Genomic DNA, 21,574 nt, shown 5'->3' on the forward strand with positions numbered 1-21,574 from the left:
TGTGGCCCTTGTGGCCAAGGGGATCAGGGGGTATGGAGAGAAGGCAGGTACAGGATACTGAGTTGGATGATCATATTGAATGGCGGTGCAGGCTCGAAGGGCCGAATGGCCTACTCCTGCAGCTATTTTCTATGTTTCTATGTTTCTAGATGGTAGGTCAGGACCACTCTCTAATTGGTGAGAGGATGGTTCAGTTGTCTGATAACAGCTGGTGCCAGTGGGTTTCAGATAGCCCTGAGGTATATATATATTTTACTGTTCCATTATTCTGTGTTGGCACTTCTGGGTGAGATGCTAACTGCGAGTACAGAGGAGATTTACTAGAATGTTGCCTGGGTTTCAGCAACTAAGTTACAGAGAAAGGTTGAACAAGTTAGGGCTTTATTCTTTGGAGCGCAGAAGGTTAAGGGGGGACTTGATAGAGGTCTTTAAAATGATGAGAGGGATAGACAGAGTTGACGTGGAAAAGCTTTTCCCATTGAGAGTAGGGAAGATTCAAACAAGGGGACATGACATGAGAATTAAGGGACTGAAGTTTAGGGGTAACATGAGGGGGAACTTCTTTACTCAGAGAGTGGTGGCTGTGTGGAATAAGCTTCCAGTGAAGGTGGTGGAGGCAGGTTCATTTTTATCATTTAAAAATAAATTGGATAGTTATATGGATGGGAAGGGAATGGAGGGTTATGGTCTGAGCGCAGGTATATGGGACTAGAGGAGAATACGTGTTCGGCACGGACTAGAAGGGTCGAGATGGCCTGTTTCCGTGCTGTAATATGGTTATATGGTTATTTCGTTGTCTCTGTACTTGTACACTGCACAATGACAATACATTTGAATCTGAATCTGAATCTGACGTGAAATTGCCAGCGCTAAACTATACCCTCCTCACCACTGGGCATTTCTTTATCCATCTCTGTCTCTGTACTCAGCAATATTGCCACTTTCCACCCCATTTCATCTGCTGCTGAGGCCCTCATCCATTACTTTGCCAGGGATGAGACTCAACATGTTTTCTTTGCCAGTCCTTCTCCTTGCCCTCTCTTTAAAACAGATCGTCCTAAACTCCCACGGTTTGAATTGCATGAGGTCCCATTCAACCATTACTGATTTAAATAGGCTGTGATTCTGTGATTTTGAACAACTCACCATATCAAATTTCCCTGGGATCTCACAATCTCTGCAGACATTCATCTGGCCTTACAACTTTGAACGATCTCTGCAATCCTCAATTTCTGAGCTCTGAGCTCCCCTCCCTTCACTTCACCACTGGTAACTGGATTCTCACCGTCGTAAATGTTTAATTTCCCTCTATTTTTCAGTCTTCCTGCTTCTTAAAGATGCTCTGAAAATCTTATTTATTTGGCCAAGCATTTGATCATCAGTCCTTGTACTTAATGGTTAGATTTCCCCCACTAGCACCACTGTGCAATACTTGTGCTAAAGATGCTGTAGAAATGTAAGTTGTTTTTTCTTCCTCTCCGCCTGCCTTGGATCTACTAATGCAGCATAGGTTTAGACCCTGTATTCTGCCTTGTAAAGACCTATTTTGAAATCCACTGAATCATTTTACAAACCGAGCTACTGAGGTGGTTTTCGATTTCTCCACCGACTCTCTGCAAATATCCCTTTATAAAAATTCTAACATTACACAGAATAGACCTAGTGCTAAATAGGCAGACAAGACAATTTTCATTCAAAGCATTTGAAGTTCCTAGAATTCTAGTGGTAGAAAATACTATAGACTTTGGGGGCAATGCATCTCTCACTCTAGAGTAGAGTTGAGAATGGAAGTGACAGTATTCCATGACAGAAACATATAGAAACATAGAAAATAGGTGCAGGAGGAGGCCATTCTGCCCCTCGAGGCAGCACCGCCATTCATTGTGATCATGGCTGATCATCCACAATCAGTAACCCGTGCCTGCCTTCCTCCCCATATCCCTTGATTCCACTAGAAACATAGAAACATAGAAAATAGGTGCAGGAGTAGGCCATTCGGCCCTTCGAGCCTGCACCGCCATTCAATATGATCATGGCTGATCATCCAACTCAGTATCCCGTACCTGCCTTCTCTCCCTACCCTCTGATCCCCTTAGCCACAAGGGCCACATCTAACTCCCTCTTAAATATAGCCAATGAACTGGCCTCGACTACCCTCTGCGGCAGAGAGTTCCAGAGATTCACCACTCTCTGTGTGAAAAAAGTTCTTCTCATCTCGGTTTTAAAAGATTTCCCCCTTATCCTTAAGCTGTGACCCCTTGTCCTGGACTTCCTCAACATCGGGAGCAATCTTCCTGCATCTAGCCTGTCCAACCCCTTAAGAAATTTGTAAGTTTGTATAAGATCCCCTCTCAATCTCCTAAATTCTAGAGAGTATAAACCAAGTCTATCCAGTCTTTCTTCATATGACAGTCCTGACATCCCAGGAATCAGTCTGGTGAACCTTCTCTGTACTCCCTCTATGGCAATAATGTCCTTCCTCAGATTTGGAGACCAAAACTGTACGCAATACTCCAGGGTCCAAGACCCTGTACAACTGCAGTAGAACCTCCCTGCTCCTATACTCAAATCCTTTTACTAGCCCCTAGAGCTCTATCTAACTCTCTTTTAAATTCATTCAGTGACTTGGCCTCCACCGCCCTCTGTGGCAGGGAATTCCACAAATTCACACCCCCCTTGTGTGAATTTTTTGTTTTCCATCTCAGTTTTAAATGGCCTCCCTTTATTCTTAGACTGTGGCCCCTGGTTCTGGTCTCCGCCAACATTGGGAACATTTTTTCAGCATCTAGGCTTGTCCAGTCCTTTCATAATTTTATATGTCTTTATAAGATTCCCTCTCATCCTTCTAAACTTCAGTCCGGGGATTAACCTCATGAACCTACGCTGCACTGCCTCAATAACAAGGATGTCCTACCTCAAATTAGGAGACCAAAACTGCACCCAATACTCCAATACTGCAAAACTGTACAACTGCAGAAGGACCTCTTTACTCCTATACTCAAATCGTCCAGTTATGAAGGCCAACATGCCATTAGCTTTATTCACTACCTGATGTATCTGCATATTTACTTTCAGTGACTGGTGTACAAGGACACCCAGGTCTCATTGCACTTCCCTTGTTTCCTAATCTGACACCACTGAGATAATAAACTGCCTCCTTGTGCTTGCTGCCAAAGTGAATAACCTTATATTTATCTACATTATACATGCATCTGCCCAATCACTCAACCTGTCCAAGTCACACTGCAACCCCCTAGCACCTTCTTTGCAGTTCACTCTGCAACCCAGCTTTGTGTCATCTGCAAATTTGCTAGTGTTAGTTTCAATGCCGTCATCTAAATCATTAATATATATTGTGAATAGTTGCAGCTCCAGCACCGAGCCTTGCGGCACTCCACTCACCACTACCTGCCATTCTGACAGGGACCTGTTCACACCTACTCTTTGATTCGTGTCTGCCAACCAATTCTCTATCCATGTCAATGCCCTACCCCCAATACCATGTGCTCTAATTTTAGTCACCAGTCTCCCGTGTGGGACCTTATCAAAGGCTTTTTGAAAGTCCAGGTACACTACATCCACTAGCTCCCCCTCATCCATTTTACTTGTCACATTCTCAAAAAATTCCAGAAGATTAGTCAAGCAGGATTTCCCTTTCATAAATCCATGCTGACTTGGACTAATCCTTTTACTGCTATCCAAATGCCCCATTATTACCTCTTTAATAATTGACTCCAGCATCTTTCCCACCACCGATGTCAGGCTAACTGGTCTGTAATTCCAGGTTTTCTCTCTCACTCCTTTCTTGAAAAGTGGGATAACGCTAGCTCCAATCCACAGGGACTGATCCTGAATCTATAGAACATTGGAAAATGATCACCAATGCATCCACAATTTCTAGAGCCACCTCCTTGAGTTTCCTGGGATGCGGACCATCAGGCCCTGGGGATTTATCAGCCTTCAGCCCCATCAGTCTACCCAATACTCTTTCTTGCCTATTGCAAATTTCTTTCAGTTCCTCTATGTTCCTCGATCCTCTGTTCTCTAGTACATCTGGGAGATTGGTTGTTTTTCCTTAGTGAAGACTGAATCAAAGTACATGTTCAACTCTTCTGCCATTTCCTTGTTCCCCGTAATAATTTCACCCTTTTCTGCCTTCAGGGGACCCACATTTGTCTTTACTAATTTTTTTCTCTTAACATACCTAAAGAAGCTTTTACTGTCCTTCTTTATATTCCTGGCCAGCTTCCCCTCGTACTTCATCTTTTCACCCTGTATTGCCCTTTTTTGTTTCCTTCTGTTGTCCTTTGAAATGTTCCCTATCCCCTGGCTTCCAGCTACTCTTTGCTGTGTTACACATCTTTTCTTTTAGTTTTATTCCATCCCTAACTTCTCTTGTCAGCCACGGTTGCCTCCTACTCCCCTTGGAATCTTTCTTCCTCCTTACAATGAAATGATCCTGCGTCTTCTGGATTATGCCCAGAAATTCCTGCCATTGCTGTTCCACTGTCATTCCTGCTAGGATCCCTTTCCAGTCTACTTTGGCCAGCTCCTCTCTCATGCTCCTCCTTCATAGTCCCCTTTGTTCAACTGCAACACTGACACTTCTGATTTAACCTTCTCCCTCTCAAATTGCAGATTGAAAACTTATCATATTATGGTCACTACCTCCAAGTGGTTCCTTTACTTTGAGTTGCCTTATTAAATCTGGTTCATTAGACAAGACTAAATCCAGAATTGCCTTCTCTCTGGTAGGCTCCTGTACAAGCTGCTCTACAATTGGGCATGGCACGTTGGGTTGTGAGCTGCAGTCCTCACTTATCCATCACTAGATGTCAGTGTTCGGCATGAATGAGAATATAACGTGACATCCTGAATCTCAAGACCTCTAGGTTAAGCCACGGGTATCCATATTTCTCTGGCTGTTGTGTAATTCCCTCAGTTCCACCAAGGTTGGGGAAGGAGAGGAACAAATCTCAAAGAATTCCCAGTTATGGAGCTGAGAGCTACAGTGAGCTTCACCGTGATGCTTTTCACAGTTAAGTAGACTGTCAATTTTCAATAATAGAATTGAAACTAAAAACACAAACACAAGGGGTTTCCACAGCCCCTAACCCTTAATATTAAATCTTATGTTTTAACCCCGTAAAACTTCAGCAAAGGAAATAATGATTCCACACAGCACATTTTCAGTGTAAATTGAGGAAAATAAAATTATTGAACACAAATCAACTGAAGTGTGCAGATGTTTATTGACGTGTAAAAAAAATCCCCAAATGTAACGGAAAATGCAGGAATTACGGGCATAATTACAGCATATGTGGAGAGTGATATGGAGTTTATGTTTCAGATAAATAACCCATCATAGAAATTCTGATGAATGATCGTGGACCTGAAACATTAACTCTGTTCTCTCTGTACAGATGCTGCCTGATTTTGCTGAATATTACTAGCATTTACTACTTTATATGCAAATATCAATCCAAATAAATTCTGGTAATAACAATTACACCTGTTAACGGTGATCACATTCTTAAATATTCTAGGCATAAGCTCAGGGACGACCGCGCCTTTGCGGTTGCAGCTCCTAGACTGTGGAACAGCATCCCCCATCCCATCAGAACTGCCCACTCCATCGACTCCTTTAAGTCAAGACTAAAAACCTATCTATACTCCCAAGCCTTTCTTGAATTCCTCTGAGCGAGGGCTATATGTATATATGTATGTAGTTTTTAAGAGGGAACTGCAGATGGAGAATATATATGTATGTAGTTTGTTTGTTTATACTATTCTTATAACAAATATAAAGCACTTTGGCCAACGAGTTGTTTTTTAAATGTGCTATATATATAAATGTGACTTGACTTGACTTGACTTAAATCTACTCACTGTTAGTCCTAGCTAAGCTGTTAAATCCATTCCCCCTATTTGTTGCAGTCACACGATCAAACACACTCACAATGCTAGTTTTAATCCCACCGCTAAACCCATTCTCTCCGTGAACTGGAGTCACGCTTATAACTCCATTCACAGTCCAGTCATAGTCGTAAACCAATCTGTGCCACTAGCTGTAGTCACGCTGATAAACACATTCACACTGCTAGTTCTAATCACACCGTTAAGGTCATTCACACTGTTACTTTCAGTCACACAGTTAAACCCATCCACACATTTATTTGTAATGAGAATGATAAACCCATCTACACAGCTAGTTCGAGTCAATTTACTAAACTCTCTTGTTTAGGTAGTTCTGGTTACTTTGTCAAACTCTATCATACTGTTAATCCCAAACATGCAACATATCTCATCAAATTGCAAGTCCAGTTCACACTAATTTATTTTACACTGAATAGAATTTAATGGAATCCAGGGAAACATCATCTCCCAAAATAAATACCAGCTGGAGAAGATGTTTAAAATCACAGAATCTCGCAGCAGAGAAGGAGGTCAACTGGTCTATCCAGCTTGTTTCACTTCAGTGAAAGAGCAATAAAAATGGTCCCACATCCCCATTCATTTCCACAGTTTGTAAATTCTTTGCTTTTGAAGCATTTAAACAATTCCCTTTTGAAATGTATTATTGAATTTGCTTCCATCCTTTCTTTGCTCCCCAACTCTCAGTTCTTTGGCCAACTATGTTAAATTCATGGTCTCTCTTACTCAGCCTCCTACCAGTGAAACCATTTAATCAAACCATAGATCAAAAGCGATCAATTGAACCTCTCTGCTCTGAGAACAATCTGAAGAAGGCTCAACCCGAAATGACACCCATTCTTTCTATCCAGAGATGCTGCCTGTTCAGCTGAGATGTATAACCATATAACCACATAACAATTACAGCACGGAAACAGGCCATCTCGACCCTTCTAGTCCGTGCCGAACACTTACTCTCACCTAGTCCCATCTACCTGCGCTCAGACCATAACCCTCCATTCCTTTCCCATCCATATACCTATCCAATTTATTTTTAAATTATAAAAACAAACCTGCCTTCACCACTTCCAGTGGAAGCTCATTCCACACAGCTACCACTCTCTGAGTAAAGAAGTTCCCCCTCATGTTACCCCTAAACTTTTGTCCCTTAATTCTCAAATCATGTCCTCTTGTTTGAATCTTCCCTACTCGCAATGGAAAAAGCTTATCCACGTCAACTCTGTCTATCCCTCTCATCATTTTAAAGACCTCTATCAAGTCCCCCCTTAACCTTCTGCGCTCCAAAGAATAAAGGCCTATCTTGTTCAACCTTTCTCTGTAACTTAGTTGTGAAACCCAGGCGACATTCTAGTAAATCTCCTCTGTATTTTGTGACAATCTCAGCCTCTCTGGTATCCCCACATCCCTGGTCCATTGTCGCTGAAGTGATAATAAATTAAAACATTAATTATTCATTAATAAGCATGAATAATTGCCAACTGTGCTAGCTACAGAGATGTTGCAGCGTGGATTTTGAAGAGAGCCATCACAGGGCCTCGCGTTATAGAGCACTGATACATGTCCTTTGGCCCATCATATCCATGCTGATCTTTTTTGCACATTGAATAGAGGAATAGTGAACGTCTAGAAGAGGTTACAGAAAACGGGAGTCACACAGCCAAAAATGCAGTTTAAAGGGAGTGACCAAACCATTCCAACCTATCTCTCATATCATATTTTTTGCATCAGATTTTTTACAACAATTTTTAAAGTGAGGTGTTGTTGAACTAGAAACACATGAACGACATATGCCATGTGCCTGCACACTGCGAATTGTTCAATTGCAATCATATATTGTCTTTCCGCAAAATGGTTAGCACGCAACAAATGCTTTTCACTACTGTACCTCGGTACGTGTGACATTAAAGGAAAACGGAACTGAAAACTGTACTAAAACTGAACTGAACTGGGATTTACAGAACCTCCTTCCTGCCTTTGCATTGCACTGCATTGATTCCATTGACATATCACTAACTGCTGTTAGATTGCCTATTTAAATTGGCAACAAAAAAAACACACAAGCCGTTAACCAGATTTCTAAGTAGGATCCTTAAATTCACATCTGTGTTGAATGAAAATTACATAAGTTTCACATGCATTAGCGTGAGATGAGGAGCTGTGGTTGGAAAGCATCTCTGGTTGCATGATCATTTAGCTACTGCGAATTAGATGAAGTCTCATTGCATTCTGAATGTCCATGATATAAAGTGCCCCAACAGAGGTCTACGTCCAGTTCCATTTGACCCTGAACATCGAAATGAGGAATATCTCCACACCTCCTTTCTCTTCTCTGCCATACACCCATGACCTCGACAAACTTGGCAATCTTGGAGCAGAGATTCTCAGTCTGCAAACCCATGCTCAGATCAAATACATCAAACCAGTGCAACACTTTACTTCCTTTCCTTGTAACGATTCATATTTTAGAACTCACACTATATATGACTTAACTGACTTTAATAATAGTTTTCTGATTGTTATGCAGCCTTGGAAGACACAGAGTTGAGAAAGGAGTCTCAGCATCTTCTCAGCCACAACACTCGGGATAATCAGCCCCCATCCTTAAACAGGAATTCATCACTGGAAGGAGAGCTTCTGCTGGATGTGAGTACTACCTGTGTAACAAGTAATGTTACCAAGTCTGGCATGATGTTTAAAGTTCCTTCTGACGTTTGCCCATCTCTAGATGCCCAGTAATGTTGGCAGTAGGATTGTTTCTTTTTGATAATGTTTGGGCTGCTTGTTACACTACTAAGGAAGGCTAGTGTCAGACCTTTGGAGTAGGAGTGGTTATATATGTACCATACTGGGTAAATATGACAGATTTACTTCACCATAGGACAAGAGTGATCCTTTTGGGATTTTATACTAATCAACTTCTAGACCCCTTTCACTGATCGGATTAGATTCAATTTATTGGCATTGTCTCATAAGAGACAACAAAATGGATTTTCCTTGCAGTCACAAACATTTTTAAAAAGCACAAACACAGAAGTCCACGACACAACATCCCCACAGCGACACCTAAGTTAGGGAAGGAACCTGCCTCCTCGCTGATATTCCTAGATGTTCACTCATGGTCGGGGCCACCCTAGCACCCCACAGTCGCCGCCACGGGTGGCCCGATGTTCAGGCCCTCTCGCCAGGAATCTTGGAACCCCGCCGTCGAACCCGGAAGGAGAGCATCCTCAGCGGCCCGAACCTCCAAATCAGCCACCTCCCACCAGAGTCCGCAGCTCCCGAAGTCCACAGGCCGAGCCGGGCGGAGACCCCCGACAAAGGGTCGCAGGTCTCCGCGATGTTTATGTCTCCTTTATGTACGGATTGTTAAAAGCTGAGCTCATATTTCAGAAACTCCCCTATAATCAACAGAGCAGTTCTGCAGATCCAGTTTACATGCCCAAAAAACTATTGGTCTTAATCTATTGTTCTAACGATCTTGTTTACATAGAAACATAGAAACATAGAAATTAGGTGCAGGAGTAGGCCATTCGGCCCTTTGAGCCTGCACCGCCATTCAATATGATCATGGCTGATCATCCAACTCAGTATCCCGTACCTGCCTTCTCTCCATACCCCCTGATCCCCTTAGCCACAAGGGCCACATCTAACTCCCTCTTAAATATAGCCAATGAACTGGCCTCAACTACCCTCTGTGGCAGAGAGTTCCAGAGATTCACCACTCTCTGTGTGAAAAAAGTTCTTCTCATCTCGTTTTTTTAAAGGATTTCCCCCTTATCCTTAAGCTGTGACCCCTTGTCCTGGACTTCCCTAACATCGGGAACAATCTTCCTGCATCTAGCCTGTCCAACCCCTTAAGAATTTTGTAAGTTTCTATAAGATCCCCTCTCAATCTCCTAAATTCTAGAGAGTATAAACCAAGTCTATCCAGTCTTTCTTCATAAGACAGTCCTGACATCCCAGGAATCAGTCTGGTGAACCATCTCTGCACTCCCTCTATGGCAATAATGTCCTTCCTCAGATTTGGAGACCAAAACTGTATGCAATACTCCAGGTGTGGTCTCACCAAGACCCTGTACAACTGCAGTAGAACCTCCCTGCTCCTATACTCAAATCCTTTTGCAATGAAAGCTAAAATACCATTCGCTTTCTTTACTGCCTGCTGCACCTGCATGCCTACCTTCAATGACTGGTGTACCATGACACCCAGGTCTCGCTGCGTCTCCCCCTTTCCCAATCGGCCACCATTTAGATAATAGTCTGCTTTCCCGTTTTTGCAACCAAAATGGATAACCTCACATTTATCCACATTATACTGCATCTGCCAAACATTTGCCCACTCACCCATCCTATCCAAGTCACCTTGCAGTCTCCTAGCATCCTCCTCACAGCTAACACTGCCTCCCAGCTTAGTGTCATCTGCAAACCTGGAGATATTGCCTTCAATTCCCTCATCCAGATCATTAATATATATTTATATATATATTAATATATCACCACAAGCTGCTGTTAAGGAGAAAATTATCCAGCAATTAATGCCGAGAAATAGATAACAGGTGACTTGTGCATCATACACTTTGCACTGGAAAACCAACAAAAGTATACTTGTTGGAATTTGAAATAAAAACATAAATGGGGAAAGAATTCATCCCGTTAAGAAGCATCTGTGGAAAGAAAATCCAGTCAACATTTTAAGTAAGCAATATCTCTCTCGAATACATTTTGCACTCCCTCCCACTAGCCTCAGAGAAAATGAAAGCTTGCATCCATAGGTTTAAATATTATTTGCCAATTAAACTGCAGAAAACACCAGCTTGGTAATTAAAACGACACATGTGGGTGGGAAAGATTCTATTCCCACCCTCTTTACCAACATAATATGTTTTTATTATGTTTCTATGTTTCTATGTTTTTCTGCTCACTACCACTTTTGACGAAGCTAAAACATGGGCAGTTAAAAAAAAAAGAAAACCTTTCTGAACATGAGAACAAGGACCAGAGTCCTTCAGTGATAAGTATTAGCTGATATGAAGTTGCAACAAATGCAAAAATGACTTATTTTGCATTCATGAGGGTTACTTAATATAAAGTGGCATGACTCTGCCATAGACAGTAGCAATACAATGAATTAATTAACAAGATGGTCATCGCCAGACTATTGACTTTGAGCATTGAACATTAATCAAGAATTGATTCTAGTATTCAGTATTATCTGACCTCCCGATAGTTTTGACCTGCTCATGAAGGATGCATGGCTCATAGACTTTCCCAAACTGATTTTTTCTCTGCTTTGTTCTTGATATTAGATTGATGCTGTTTTAGAATAGTATCTGCATAGTAGGTGCTGATTGTGAAAAGACTCAACATTTAAAAATTAATTCATGAGATATTGCAAACAATGGAATTTCTTGGTCACTTTTGTTCTCGTGTGAATTACATACAAATTCAGATTCAGATTCAGATTCAATTTTAATTGCCATTGTCAGTGTACAGTACAGAGACAACAAAATGCATTACATGGCCAAATAAATGGCTTAATGGGTCATTTCAGAGGGCAGTTAGGACAAAATCAGGTTGAAGTAGTCACATATAGCTCGGATAAGAAAGGCAAAATTCCTAATATTAAGAACATTACTGAACCAATATGAGGACCTTTTAAAAAAGTGTGCAGAAAACTTTTTTTTTTCACTTAAATTTTTATTGATTCTTCAGAGATATGTACAAAACAGTGCAACATCATCACCATAAATAAAACAAAATAAGAAAAACAGCAATCAAAATAAAAAAAAGAAGTAGATAGGGGAAAAAAAGTAAATAAATAAAAAATTGGAATAATTTGTGTGCAGAACAACTTAAGAACAAAAAAGACAAAGATATTATCTGAAGAAGGGTTTCGGCCCGAAACGTTGCCTATTTCCTTCGCTCCTTAGATGCTGCTGCACCCGCTGAGTTTCTCCAGCTTTTTTGTGTAACCAAAGATATTATACTTTAGTTGATTTGTTTAATGCATATATAGTTTGGATTGTATTTCTATTTCCATACAGATGCATTGGCAGTGGAGTTATGAAACATTTTTGAGATGATGTAATTTCCAGGGAATTTGGAACTTTTCCTTCCCTTGCGTTTTGTACACGCGCGTGTGTGGTCTTTCAGTCTTTTGTGTATAATTATTGTAAATTGCTCAAAGCCTTTTTTTTAAACAAAAGCAAATACTGGGCCCCTCTCACAATGCCTGTTCTGATTAAGAAATCATTTTTGCTTTGAGTCCTTCAGCAACCAGATGAACCTGATGATTTTTTTGGATTTAAGAAGCTAGGCAATAAAACTTTGTTCTAGAACAATGTTGACAATCTTAAACATTCTTTCAGAAAGTCGAGGAACAAACTCTGCAGACACAAACAAATGATGGATTGCTGTTTTGCAAATCATGAAACATGATGTAAAGTGATTTGGCAATGCTTAGAATATGATCATGAAATGCAAATAATCGGCAGAACCTTTGCATTTTTGTGGGAAGAATCAGTGGCAGAATTACTGTAAGCTACAAATGTTCTGTGCTCCCACGATATTCTTATGTTTTGTATTGGAACTTCATAAGATCATAAAGGGCCTGTCCAACGAGCATGCGACTCCATGCGGCAAGTGCAACCAAAAGGGCCTGTCCCACCAGCATGCGCCTGCATGCGGCAAGCGCGACCTAACGTGGTCGCTTGAGCCGTACGGCCTCGCGGGGCCGGTCCCACTTCGATCGCCGGAGTCGTATGTGCGGAGCTGGTCCCGACATCGCGCGGGGCTCCGAAAAACTGACCGTGTTTAAAAATTCCGCGCGGCAACAGCCTGCCGGCCCGCAGCCGCCTCGACGCTGTACGTCACTCACTCGACCTCCACGCGGCTCCCGCTTCTGGTTTGGTCGCGCTTGCCGCATGCACGCACATGCTGGTGGGACCGGCCCTTTAGGTCGCGCTTGCCGCATGGAGTCGCATGCTCGTGGGACAGGCCCTTAAGTGATAGGAGTAGAGTTAGCCCATTCGGCCCATCAATTCTATGCCGCCATTCAATCATGGCTGATCTATCTCTCCCTCCTAACCCCATTCTCCTGCCTTCTCCCCATAACCTCTGACACCTGTACTAATCAAGAATTGTGTTTCAAAATAGCAGTGTTGAGAAGATTAAGGGTTTAATGTTGCAGTCCTTGGGTTGCGTGAACATGGTGAACACTATTTATCACCATGGTGCCTCTGAATACCATGGAGTTGCAATAGAGTGAAAATAAAACATTCATCTTCCTCACAACTTCCTGCTGCTGATTTTCTGTCCTGAAGCTGCAGATACTGTAGATTCAACTACATAATCTGCATATTATTCATCTGTTGAAAGTTAACAATCATGTGCTAACACACATACATGCGGCACAGATACATACATACATATATATACATATACATATACATATATATATATATATATATATATATATACACACACACACACAGATATATATATACACATACATATACATGTGCAAGAACACACACACATGATGAGAGAAATCGAGGCTCTGGTCAGGGAAAAGAAAGGCATGGGTCAGGTATACGTAGCTGGAATCCCAGGTTTCCCAGGAGAAGTATACGTGTTTGAGGAGCTTGCTTAAGAAGGAAATCGTAGGAGCAAAAGAGGTAATGAGATATCTCTATTAGATAAAATTAAGCAGGCTCCAAATTGATTTTATAAGTATATTAAGGGGAAAAGGTTAACTAACTAGGGGATGTGAGCCGCTAAGAAACCACAGTGGTCATCTGCGGCTGGAGCCACAGGAGATGAGCAAGGTCCTCGAATGAAAATATCTCCTGTGTTTATACCGCATGGAAAGATATGAAGACTAGGGGACTTAGGAAAGTTAAATGAGATGACTTGAGGGCAGTCGTATTATATTTAACGAGGTGCTGCTGGATGTCGTATGACATATCAAGATCAATACATTTTCTGAGCTTGATCAGATATATCCAAGGAGACTATGGGAAACTAGAGATAAATTGTGGGTGCCCTGGCTGAGATACATGCATCTTCATTAGATACGGGTGAGGTGTCAGAAGACTGAAGGATGGCCTAAGTTGTGCCTCTATTTAACAAGGGCTGCAAACAAACACTTGAGAACTATAGCCCAGTAAGCCTAACATCTGTGGTAGGAAAATGACTGGAGAGGATTCTGAGGGATAACATGGACAGGGGTTAGTTAGGTTTAGCCAGCGTGATTTTGTGCATGGGGGATGTGGTCTCCCAAAGTTGATCGTACTTTTAAGAAGTACCCAAGAAGGTGGTCGAAGGGTGGGCTGGAGACATAGTCTGTATGGACTTCAGCAAGACTTTTGATATGGTTCCACATGGCAGGCCGCTCTGCAATGTTGGATCGCATGGGATCCAGGGAGAGATGTTTTAAGGCAACTGGACCATCCTACCGTGACTAGAGAGCAATCCTGAACTACTATCTACATCATTGGGAACCCTCGGACTATCTTTGATCGGACTTTACTGGCATTAGACTGGATAGACTCGGCTTGGACACGCTAGAATTTAGAAGATTGAGGGGTGATCTTATCGAAACTTACAAAATTCTTAAGGGGTTGGACAGGCTAGATGCAGGAAGATTGTTCCCGATGGTGGGGAATTCCAGGACAAGGGATCACAGTTTAAGGATAAAGGGGAAATCCTTTAGGACCGAGATGAGAAACACATTTATCACACAGAGAGTGGTGAATCTCTGGAACTCTCTGCCACAGAAGGTAGTTGAGGCCAGTTCATTGGCTATATTTAAGAGGGAGTTAGATGTGGCCCTTGTGGCTAAAGGGATCAGGGGGTATGGAGAGAAGGCAGGTACGGGATACTGAGTTGGATGATCAGCCATGATCATATTGAATGGCGGTGCAGGCTCGAAGGGCCGAATGGCCTCCTCCTGCACCTATTTTCTATGTTTCTATGTCTATGTTTCTAAACGTTATTCCTTTAGCATGTATCTGTACACTGTGGTGGCTTGATTGTAATCATGTATTGTCTTGCTGACTGGTTAGCACGCAACAAAAGCTTTTCACTGTACCTCAGTACATGTGACAATAAACTAAAACTGAAACTGATATAACTAACTGGATGTGGAATTGGCTTTGTGGTAGGAAGTAGAAGGTAGGTTGTTTTACCGACTGGAGGACTGTGCTTAATGGTGTGCTTCAGAGATTGGTGCTGGGCCCATTGCTGTCTATCATCTACAGTATATCAATGATTTGGGGGAAAATGTATTAGTAAACTTACAGATTACACTAAACAAGTTTTAAGGAAACGTTTTAAGGGATACTAGACTAAGTGGGACCCGTTGGGTCCCAGCATCACACAGGAGGGCTGGTCACCCAACACAATATTCCACCTCTCCACCAATTCTAATATTGGTGGCCAGTTGGGGGGTGGGGGCTTTCTGGAGCGCTAGTATGGGTGTTGTGGGCTGAAGGGACTGGTTTCCAGAGGGCTAGTATGCAAATTGTGCGCCAAATGGATTCTTGGGCTGGCGTCTCAGTCAATCAAGCCTGTTGTGCTGGCAACTCACTCACTCACGGCTGGTGGGCTGGTAGTTGACTCACGGCTAATCCTTGAAATTCTATTTCAAGCAGGGTATAAGGCCACCAAATTCAAGTGCAGTTTCTTACCACTTCTAGCAGGGTGCAAGGCCACCAAATTCAAGTGCAGGTTCATACCATTTGAAGTAGGGTGAAAAGCCACTAAAGACAGCGAGTCGTGACCTCTCCCTCCTCCATCTTGCAGAGACTGAGCCACACCCACATTTCCGGGTTGTATAACCTCTCTCCCCCCTCCCCGGGAAAAGGTATGGCTTTCATGGAGTGATTGACAGGAGAGAGATTCTCAACATTTTTTTTTAAACTAATAACACTTTTATTTTTCATTGATGGGAAGAATTCTCTGCGCCTGCTCAGCGGAGGGGGACTGAGTAAGAAGGCCAAAATTCACAGTCATTAGTGGTAGCGTTTTATCTAAAATCAATATACAATGCAAACAGGAAGTAAGTGCATTTACAGTAGTGCCTTTTAACTTCAAGCCAAAGCACCCAAGCCGCCATTTGCAGTAAGTGGTGCCTTTCAACTTCAAACCACACCAAGCCACACCCAAGCCACCATTAGCAGTCAGAGGTGCCTTTCAACTTCAAGTCAAAGCAACCAAGCCACCATTCGCAGTAATAGTGCCTTTCAACTTCAATCCAAAGCTCCCAAGCCTCCATTTTCAATAAGTAGTGCCTTTCAACTTCATGCCACCATTTGCAGTAAGTAGTGCTTTCAACTTCAAGCCAAAGCACCCAAGCCACCATTTGCAGTAGGTAGTGTCTTTCAACTTCATGCCACCATTTGCAGTAAGTAGTGCCTTTCAACTTCAAGCCAAAGCACCCAAGCCACCATTTGCAGTAAGTAGTGCCTTTCAACTTCAAGCCAAAGCACCCAAGCCATCATTTGCAGTAAGTAGTTCCTTTCAACTTCAAGTCAAAGCTCCCTAGCCACCATTTGCAGTAAGTAGTGCCTTTCAACTTCAAGTCAAAGCAACCAATCCACCATTTGCAGTAAGTAGTGCCTTTCATGCCACAATTTGCAGTAAGTGGTGTATTTTAACTTCAAGCCACACCCAAGCCACCATTTGTAGTAAGTAGTGCCTTTCAATTTCATGCCACCATTTTCAGTAAGTAGTGCCTTTAAATTCAAGACACACCCAAGCCAAGCCAACCAGGTTTGCAGGCTTTGCAGGCTTTAGAACCAATAGAGACACTTTTTGCAAGCTTTAGAACCAATAAACATTTTTTTGCAAGCTTTAGAACCAATAGACATTTTTTTGCAAGCATTAGAACCAATATACATTTTTTGCAAGCTTTAGAACCAATAGACTTTTTTTGCAAGCTTTAGAACCAATATACTTTTTTTGCAAGCTTTAGAACCAATAGACATATTTTTGCAAGCTTTAGAACCAATAGACATTTTTTTGCAAGCTTTAGAACCAATAGACATATTTTTGCAAGCTTTAGAACCAATAGACACATTTTTTGCAAGCTTTAGAACCAATAGACATTTTTTTGCAAGCTTTAGAACCAATAGACATTTTTTTGCAAGCTTTTGAACCAATAGACATTTTTTGCAAGCTTTAGAACCAATAGACATTTTTTGCAAGCTTTAGAACCAGATAGAGACACTTTTTGCAAGCTTTAGAACCAATAGAGACATTTTTTTTTTGCAAGCTTTAGAACCAATAGACTTTTTTTTTGCAAGCTTTAGAACCAATAGACATTTTTTTTGCAAGCTTTAGAACCAATAGACTTTTTTTTGCAAGCTTTAGAACCAATAGACATTTTTTTTGCAAGCTTTAGAACCAAATAGATTTTTTTTTTGCAAGCTTTAGAACCAATAGACTTTTTTTGCAAGCTTTAGAACAAATAGAGACACTTTTTTTGCAAGCTTTAGAACCAATAGACATTTTTTGCAAGCTTTAGAACCAATAGACATATTTTTGCAAGCTTTAGAACCAATAGACATTTTTTTGCAAGCTTTAGAACCAATAGACATTTTTTTGCAAGCTTTAGAACCAATAGACATATTTTTTGCAAGCTTTAGAACCAATAGACATATTTTTGCAAGCTTTAGAACCAATAGACATTTTTTTTGCAAGCTTTAGAACCAATAGACATTTTTTTTTTTGCAAGCTTTAGAACCAATAGAGACACATTTTTGCAAGCTTTAGAACCAATAGCCATTTTTTTTGCAAGCTTTAGAACCAATAGACATTTTTTTGCAAGCTTTAGAACCAATAGACTTTTTTTGCAAGCTTTAGAACCAATAGACATTTTTTTTGCAAGCTTTAGAACCAATAGACATTTTTTTGCAAGCTTTAGAACCAATAGACATTTTTTTTGCAAGCTTTAGAACCAATAGAAACACTTTTTGCAAGCTTTAGAACCAATAGAGACACTTTCTGCAAGCTTTAGAACCAATAGACATTTTTTGCAAGCTTTAGAACCAATAGACACTTTTTTGCAAGCTTTAGAACCAATAGACATTTTTTTGCAAGTTTTAGAACCAATAGACATTTTTTTTGCAAGCTTTAGAACCAATAGAGACACTTTTTGCAAGCTTTAGAACCAATAGAGGCACTTTTTTGCAAGCTTTAGAACCAATAGACATTTTTTGCAAGACATTTTTTGCAAACATTTGCAAGCTTTAGAACCAATAGACATTTTTTGCAAGCTTTAGAACCAATAGACATTTTTTTGCAGGCTTTAGAACCAATAGAGACACTTTTTGCAAGCTTTAGAACCAATAGACACATTCTGCAAGCATTTTAGAACCACTAAGGGCACTTACATTTGAGTAGACATGTGTTCAGTGTTATTCACAGCTCAGAGAAATGTGACCCTCTGCCTTCCTCCATCTTGAAGGGACTGTGTGGCACACCACTTCCTGGTTTTATAGTCCCTCCCCACTGCCGCCAGCGGGGGCAGCAGAGAGAATGGGGAATTTTGTAAAAACATTAATATCGCTGTCATTTTTAATCGGCGGGAAAAATCCTCGGCACACATATGGCGGAGGGGGGCTCTGAGCGAGGTGGCCAAAAATGATGGCCGTAGGTAGCGGCGTTCTCTCGGAAACTGCAGCACAGATGGCCAAAAACGGTCAAGAACAGACTTTTAGTAATATAGATAGATGGTCCACACGAGACTCATATCCCTCTAAACCTTTCCTACCTGTCCAAGTGTCTTTTAAATGTTGTTATTGCAGCTGCCTTGACTACTTCCTCTGGCAGCTCGATATGCCCACCACCCTTTGTGTGAAATATTTCCCTCTCCGGTTACCATTAAATCTTTCCCATCTTATCTTAAACCTATGCTTTCTTGTACTTAATTCCCTTATACTAGGAAAAAAGATTAGATGCTTTCACCCAATCTAGTTCCCTCATGATTTAATAAACACTGCAAGATCGTACCGCAGTCTCCAGCACTTCAAGGAATAGAGTCCTATCCAATCTCTTCTTATTGCTCATCTCCTCTGCACTCCTTCCAGTTTAATGGCATCTCTCCTTTAGCAGAGCAACCAAAACTGAGCACAATACTCCAAATAGCCCTTGCCTCAAGAATTATTCCAGAATGCTGCTGTTGATCTCTGCCAAGTCACAGTTTGTGCTGATGGCTGCATTTTGGCAGGACAAATAACAGCGTGCAGAGAGTTTGTGCACCTTTTCTTTAGCCCACTGAGTGGTCGTGACCATGTGCAAGCATTGCAGGATTCCCCAAATGTGATGCACTCCTGCAATACAGAGACATCTCCCTCCCTTCTCCTATGAAAAGTGCCTGGTTGTAGCTCAGAGTTTCTCCATGGCTCGCTTGTATGAAGAACATACGAAGAACAAATAGGTAGAGTGGATATGGAGAGGATGTTTCCACTAGTGGAAGAGTCTAGGACCTGAGGCCGTAGCCTCAGACTAAAAGGATACATCTTTAGGAAGGAGATGAGGAGGAATATCTTTAGCCAGAGGGTGGTGAATCTGTGGAATTCAATGCCACAGAGGGCTGTGGAGGCCAAGTCAATGGATAGTTTTAAGGCAGATATTGAAAGATTCACGATTAGTGAAGGTGTCAGAAATCATGGGGAGAAGGCAGTAGAATGTGGTTGTGAGGGATAGATAGATCATCCTTGATTGATACATAGAAACATAGAAAATAGATGCAGGAGTAGGCCATTCGGCCCTTCGAGCCTGCACCGCCATTCAATATGATCATGGCTGATCATCCAACTCAGTATCCTGTACCTGCCTTCTCTCCATACCCCCTGATCCCTTTAGACACAAGGGCCACATCTAACTCCCTCTTAAATATAGCCAATGCACTGGCCTCAACTACCTTCTGTGGCAGAGAATTCCAGAGATTCACCACTCTCTGTGTGAAGAATTTTTTCCTCATCTCGGTCCTAAAAGATTTCCCCCTTATTCCTTAAACTGTGACCCCTTGTTGTGGAAGACAGAGTAGATGTGATGGGCAGAATGACCTAATTCTGCTCCAATCACATGAACATATGAACATATTTCCTGTATGCATTGCCCTTCTCCAGACATTTCAAGTAGCTCTAACCCCTTGGGATCACACTTCCACCGATCGCCTTCCATCATTACTGCGTCTATTTATTTTGTGGCAATTCACCTGCAGCGAGAAAATCATTATTCATATGGTGGCATGATCCCGGCCGCAAAGATCACACCTGGTGCTCCCCATGATGGAATCTGCAACAACCTGCTGCATATAATTAGGAAATGTCATGCTGAAACTAACACTGCCTTTGTTGGCATGGTATTACAAAGGGAATCCCAACTATACTGTTCACTAATTTCTCAGCCGAGGTTCTTGCTGTTTGTGCAACTTTCACAAACAAAGTGATCCACAATGCTGCCTTAACATCCAATAAAAACAGTATGGAGCCAGTTCCACCCCTGCATATCACAAAAGCATACCATGGGATCATTATGTGTAGGAAAGAGCTACCATGGGATCTTCACGTCTAGGAAGGTTCAAAGGTTCAAAAGGTTTAAAGGTATTTTATTGTCACGTTTACCAATTAAGGTACAGTGAAACTCGATTTACCAAAGAAGTTGGATTTGAAGGAGCTGCAGATGCAGTTTTTTGTGTCTACCATGGGATCTTTATGCCCCTGTCCCACTTAGGAAACCTAAACGGAAACCTCTGGAGATTTTGCGCCCCACCCAATGTTTCTGTGTGGTTCCCGGAGGTTGCAGGCGGTTGCCGGAAGTTGCAGGTAGTGGAAGCAGGTAGGGAGACTGATAAAAACCTCCGGGAACCGCACAGAAACCTTGGGTGGGGCGCAAAGTCTCCAGAGGTTTCCGTTCAGGTTTCCTAAGTGAGACAGGGGAATTATAGAAACATAGGAACATTGAAAATAGGTGCAGGAGTAGGCCATTCGGCCCTTCAAGCCTGCACCGCCATTCAATATGATCATGGCTGATCATCCAACTCAGTATCTTGTACCTGCCTTCTCTCCATACCCCCTGATCCCTTTAGCCACAAGGGCCACATCTAACTCCCTCTTAAATATAGCCAATGAACTGGCCTCTATTACCTTCAGTGGCAGAGAATTCCAGAGATTCACCACTCTCTGTGTGAAAAATGTTTTCCTCATTTCGGTCCTAAAAGATTTCCCCCTTATCCTTAAACTGTGACCCCTTGTTCTGGAATTATCCTCTCTGGAGGGAATAGTTGGTACCAAGGTTTAATATCTCATCCAAAGACATCACTGTTGGCAGTGGTACATTCCTTCAGCATGTGAAAGTTTCGCAGCCGAATTCCACGTTGCAATCTCAGTCTGGGTCGGAAGATTTTTCAAAATGGAATGTGTTCCTTAAATATTTTTGGGTAACATGTGTTTTCAGTGAGGAGTTCCTTGTAAAGGATTCTTCTGGTGCATTTATGAAGATTAATGACTTTTTGATTAATCATTGTATATTTATCCAGATCTAAGAAGCTCTTTGATTTGTTTGCCTTTTTGAAAGAGAAGTCTCTAATGGGATCCAGCAGTTCGGTTGTAATCCAGGGGTTACACATAGA

At 41.8% G+C, this 21,574-nt stretch overlaps 1 protein-coding gene across 1 annotated transcript in view; it reads left to right on the plus strand.

Annotated features, from left to right (window-relative positions):
* LOC129706737 (aryl hydrocarbon receptor repressor-like) overlaps positions 1-21,574 on the plus strand; it is a 229,308-nt gene that overhangs the window by 125,707 nt on the left and 82,027 nt on the right. Inside the window, exon 2 of the mRNA XM_055651174.1 lies at positions 8,459-8,577. The gene's annotated coding sequence lies outside the window, so the exon portion shown is untranslated. The remainder of the gene's footprint in view (positions 1-8,458; positions 8,578-21,574) is intronic.

The sequence above is a fragment of the Leucoraja erinacea genome, chromosome 2 (assembly GCF_028641065.1).
Source record: "Leucoraja erinacea ecotype New England chromosome 2, Leri_hhj_1, whole genome shotgun sequence".
Classification (NCBI taxonomy): domain Eukaryota; kingdom Metazoa; phylum Chordata; class Chondrichthyes; order Rajiformes; family Rajidae; genus Leucoraja; species Leucoraja erinaceus.